Raw genomic sequence first — 6,000 nt, 5'->3', positions numbered from 1 at the left:
AAGCAGGCTCTCTGCTCAGTGTGGAGACTGATGCAGGGCTTGATCTCACGACCCTGGGATCATGACTGAGCTGAAATCAAGAGTCGACCCTCAAACAGCTGAGCGGCCCAGGCACCCCTGAGAGTAATCTTTGAACTTTTTCCTTCCAAGATTCATTGTCTCACCAAGTACTGTTGATTTACCCCAAAATATATTTCAAATCTGTGTACTTCACTTTATCATCACCTCCTTGTCTCCAATCGAGTCCACCATAATATCTTGCTTGGACTGAAGTCTTCTAGCTGGGTTTTCTTACCTTTACTTATGCTTCTTTCTAATCTGTCTTTCGAAGTAGCCACAGTAACATCACATTATGTCATTCTTGCTATTCTCCCATAATGCCATGGCCCTCTTAGAATATAATTCAAACTTCTTATCAATGCCTACAGGGCCCTTCTGGTTCTGACTCCTGCCCATCTCTTTGACTTCATCTGTCACTGCTCTCCCCTAATTCTTCACAGTACAAATTCCTATCTCCCTCTCCCCACACACTCTCTTCACCAGTTACCGTTGCACCCACTTTCTTTCCTTGATACCTTTGACTAATCTTCAATTATCAGATTAAGCTTTAGGGGAACCTTTCCCAGCTCCCCGTTTATGTACCATCCTTTTATTCTTGAGCCCCACTCCCTGTTTATGACACTTGCTGATATTTATCGTTAGGAATGTTGCTGTGCATTTGTTTGGTATCTGTCTCGACGGGCAGGGACCATGTCTATTTTGCTCACACATGTCTATCCACTGACGTGCACAGTACTCAGCAGAATATAGCTATTAATTAAATACCATACCCAAGAAAGTCTTCCTGTTGTCATAGTTTAAACAAAAACCCATCCTGTATCTCTATGTCAAAATTTCCCACAAGTTATGAACAACTGTTTATCAAAGAATAAAGAAGAATTCTACTAAAGGAAATAAAATATGGGTCACTGTCCTCATTGCTATAAACTTAATGGAATGAGATACAAGCAACCAGAAAGATAACAAACACAGAGAGAAACAAACAAAAAGTTATTTCAAATGAGGCCATTGAGCTCACAAAGTATGTTGTTATAAGTGAAAAATGCCAACAGAGAGTTGCAATACAGTCAAGGGGTTTGAGTCAAACTGAAAAATAAATGACTTTACATGTAATACTTTGCTTTCTAGATCATTAATCTCCCAACAGTGACAAAACATAAAGATAAAGCTAACATCTTTGAAAAGTTCACTGTTCCTATGCTGCACCCTGAGCATGATTAATCAAATGCAATCTTTTTATACAAAACAATCCTTTTTTCATTCTTAATGGTATCAAGCTGAAGCTTATTATACACAGAAAAACTGCAGTGTTCACACATGATCTACACATGATAGTCCACTACTGCAGATGAGAGCTTTTCACATCATTACCAAGGTTTTTGAAACCCTTCCTTTCCTAGCTTCTTGAAAAAAAAATTTTTTTTTAATTCTTTCCCATCCTCCATCATCATTTGTCTCTCACATGCAAACACTTGTGTTCAGCATTATAGAAATCTTACTCCTATTTCAGGAAAATCAGTATTTCTTTTCTTTAAAATTCAGTTGTCATTATGCAACACCCATTGGTAACAATCAATGGCATTGAAATGTTGTCCTTTCTCTCTTTTTCTATCTTCTCCCTCTCCCTCTTCTCTTCACTTTTCTTCTTTCCCTTTCTAGCCACCCATACACCAACCAGGGACACTGTAATAAATTTAATTACCATTTTCCAAATTTGTCCCTGTACAAATTGTTACTTCTATAAACATTTAACAAACCTAGCTGATGAAGGGCGGAAATGAACTGCTTTAAACCTATGAAGGGCCAATTCTAACAGTTTCATAGATATATAATCAAAAGGGATTACTCTTTCAATTGCTGAAGTGAGAACTGAAGTCTCTTTGAGAATATGAACTTTCAGTCTTTCCTCTATGATTTCTCCTAGCTTAAAGAAGCACACTTTTAAAAATTACCTTTCCATGGTCAGTTGAGACCTAACTCCTTGGAATGAACATATAATTTCTTAGAAGGTGATGAAAGAAACAGTAAAAAGAAAATGAATTTCAGCACTTGGTCATATAAAACATCTCTGGAAGCTCTCACTACATCTGCAAAGTTGATCTGGCCTAATGAGCACATAAATGTTTCTTTAAGTAAAGGGAAATATATTTTTAAAGAACCCTATATGTCATTTAAATTGAGTTACAAATACCTTAGAGCAACAGGTTGGTGTTCCAAAAGGATGTTTTTTTCATGCATTTCAGAATTATTGATACAATGAGACCTTAAAAATTATGGAAGGGGACTTGTTGATAGAATACACATGTTACTATGGTGATATTTTTGGATCATACTGTTTGCCAGGAACATGGTGTAATTCTGGCTAATTTCAGTTCAAATTAAATGCTGTTGTGACACAACAGAAATGTCTCTAGGTCACATCAGTGTGATTTGCACTAGGAAATTAGATTATTCTGTATTGGAAACATCAGCTACAAGGCATGACCACACAGCTTCATAAATCTTTCTGATTTAGAAATGGAAAATGTGCTCTTGTAATGTAATCATTATTAATAAGTGTTCTGCATTCTCAGGATACTAGTTTGTAACTAGAAAACAACTCAGATCTTCACCCTTGTAACTGCCACTCCAACAGGTTCCTATCAGAGTTCCAGGTATAAGCTGATGAGGCATGCAGCCCTCCCAAAGAGCAAGCAGTTGTGGATGGATTCTGAGTCAAAGCCTTCCTGGAGCAAGTGTGGAACACAAGGCAAGATTCCATGCACATATCAGCAACATCTATTTCATAGGATACTTTATGGTAGATTCTACAAGATCTTGCTTAATTTGATGGCTTTGTGTAGATTTGTAAAAAACCATTTGGGAGATGGGTTTATTGTTTCTGTACTGTGAAATGATGAAAGCAGCTGGTCCCACTCTTTACTATGTGATGCTTAGTGTCTGTGGGTGCCTTGGAGCTAATCCAAATGTACATTTGCCTCATGTCAATAGATGTTTGAGACGTTCAGGTGTTAGGAAAAAGGTAGACAAATGTTTATTTGACTAACTTTTTTGCTTATCTTCTGAATATGGGCTTGTAGGCTGTCTTGTGTATTTCTCAAGTAGAGACTAAACCAGTACTTCCCAATCCCCTGCAGATAGAACACTTAGAAAATGATACGATTTGTACAGCACATTGGGATAGGTGGATACGTTTGTCTGAGGCTGGGTCCAACCTACTGAAGGATCCACAGCCGGGAACACTGGGGTCATCAATGCCCTGGAAAATCTATAACCTGTGACACTGAGTTCACCATACCTGAAGAGTGAGAGGCTCTGACTAACGAATCTGTTTTCTAGATTTCTCACAGATGCTTGCAGCTATTTCCTAATCCAATCTAAGTCACCTATATCGGTTTAAATTGCACAGCCCGGAACTACATCCAATGGCATGAAAGAAATGTAATAAATTTATTCAGATCTTTGGCTTTTAGCACCTACAAACTATGGCTCCAGGTTAAGCATTTTAATGTCATTTGCCTTTCTTTAAACAGCAAACCACAACAATTAACCAAATCACAACAGAAAAACATGTTCTAATTCTGTTTGTTATCAACTATGATCTCCTATCTTTTGATTAGGCCATACTCCTAGAACAATTTCCCAAGGGCTAATAAGATATATTCTTAAGAGTCTAAATTTGGGAAATATATTAGGTTCTGTTTAAAAACAAGGTAAACCATCTGTCTGCTATTTAACCCCAAAACTCTAATACTTTCAATATACAAACAATTGACTGTTTTTCTGAGTAGTGAACATAATTCTCTTTCCAGTAGTCTGATAGGCTCCACATCTCCATAGATGGAGGGTACTCTGCCTAACTTTGTTTTCCATAATACATGCATATCACACTCTCTGACACACACACAAACACACATTTTGACTTTGTGTTCAGTTTCTGCACATCTGTGTGTCTATATATGTGTACAAACATGCTTATATGCATATATCCTTAATGGAAAAATATTCTGTAAACAGAATTTGTGGAAACAAGAATGCTATGGCTTTCACACAGGTAGGTTTTACAGATTTCTCTTTGTTTTATTTTGAATAGTCTTCTTTTCCTTTATCATATGTCTCCATAGATTCAAATGAGATTTAGTAATTTATTTTATTTAGAATAGTGAATTCCATGGGTTTCATCTCCTCAATAATGTTGAAACTGATCTGTAAAAATAGCTTTATGCAAAACTAAAAAAAAAAAAACCAGACCCTGTTTTACAAAGTTTTATACACAGCTTCATTTCCTTCTTTCCCAAACACTTTTATCTATGACTAGCTAGACCAGGTAGTCAAAAACTCACTACAGTGTCACAGGACTAAGAAATTACAGTTGGGAAATGTTAAGGCTGAGAAAAAATCTTGGAGGTTAACTTGTTTAACCCCATAATTTAAAAATAAACCTTAGAGATTAACATATTTTAACCTCCTAATTTTAAAAAGGAGGAAACTAACATGGAAAGACTAAATGATTTTCCCTCTTAGCTAATTAGTGGCAGAACTAGGGCAGAAACTCAAGTATTCTGCTTTCCAACTTCATGCTTTTGCGGATGTACCTGCTATTTCTTATTACTTGAAAGAAAAAGGATTAAATGAGATGAAAAGATTCAGGATAATTATAATTTAGTCTTTAGTTTATACATGTTTTCTAAATACTCTTCTGGTGAGAAAGATACTAGTGATGTTTGTATATTTGTCCACTTGAGTAAATATAAGGTATTTTGGAGAATATGTTTATTGCAAAACTACACAGAAGACGTGGAATATCAAGAGTTCGTTAATTTGGCTTGTGTCTGAGGACTGGGCATAGAATTCATATCTTGAAAAAGCTGTGGACTTTCTAGTGACCTTTTAAAAAGTCTTCATACAATGATCTAAGCTCTTTCTGAAATTCTCTCCTCCCTTTCTGTTCCCAAGGTTGTTAATTCTTAGATCTGCCCTCTCATACTTCTGGTCTATACGTTTTTCATCCAATTTCCTAAAGGTGAGATCCCATGAGACCTCCATGGTTTCTTCATTTACACTCATATTGTAGGAGACCCTATATCCTATGTGATAATTATGTCCATAAGCATCACTTCCCCCTGCCACTCCTTCCCATCCGAGAGAGGAATTGTTGATGACTCTAATGTTTTTCAGGGCAAGTGACAATGCCGGAGTTTGGCTTTCATTGACCGTCATCAGTTGGTTTCACCTAATGTATTGAAGTTTACCTCCCACTTCTCCCAATATTGAATTTCATCCTTCAGCTGGGCAGTCCTTCAACATCCTTGGTAGTAAGTGAACTTATTTCTATCTCTTTGTTGTTACACTTGAGTTTCTGCTCAGTGGAGAAGCACACCCCCTCCTACCTCTATGGACAAAGCCAAAACATTCCCAGATTGCATGGCTTCCATGAAGCTTTCCCAAATGAACTTTAACTAAAATGCACCACCCCCCTTAAAAATTCCAACTGCATTTATCTTACCAATAGAGTTAAATTTACTCTACTGCATAGAAGTATGCAGTACTTCTATAGTACACCTATAGTACACCTATAGAAGGTGTCCATTGTTCCTCCATCCCCTAACAACACACAGTTAATTGGTTGCCATAATGATAATTGACAACTATATATTAAAAACTTAAATTCAGGGGCGCCTGGGTGGCGCAGTCGGTTAAGCGTCGGACTTCAGCCAGGTCACGATCTCGCGGTCTGTGAGTTCGAGCCCCGCGTCGGGCTCTGGGCTGATGGCTTGGAGCCTGGAGCCTGTTTCGGATTCTGTGTCTCCCTCTCTCTCTGCCCCTCGCCCGTTCATGCTCTGTCTCTCTCTGTCCCCCAAAAAATAAATAAACGTTGAAAAAAAAAACTTAAAAAAAATAAAAAAAAAATAAAAACTTAAATTCATTTACATTATTTTT

Source organism: Prionailurus viverrinus, chromosome B1 (genome assembly GCF_022837055.1).
Source record: "Prionailurus viverrinus isolate Anna chromosome B1, UM_Priviv_1.0, whole genome shotgun sequence".
Taxonomy (NCBI): domain Eukaryota; kingdom Metazoa; phylum Chordata; class Mammalia; order Carnivora; family Felidae; genus Prionailurus; species Prionailurus viverrinus.
This window is presented reverse-complemented; position numbering follows the sequence as displayed.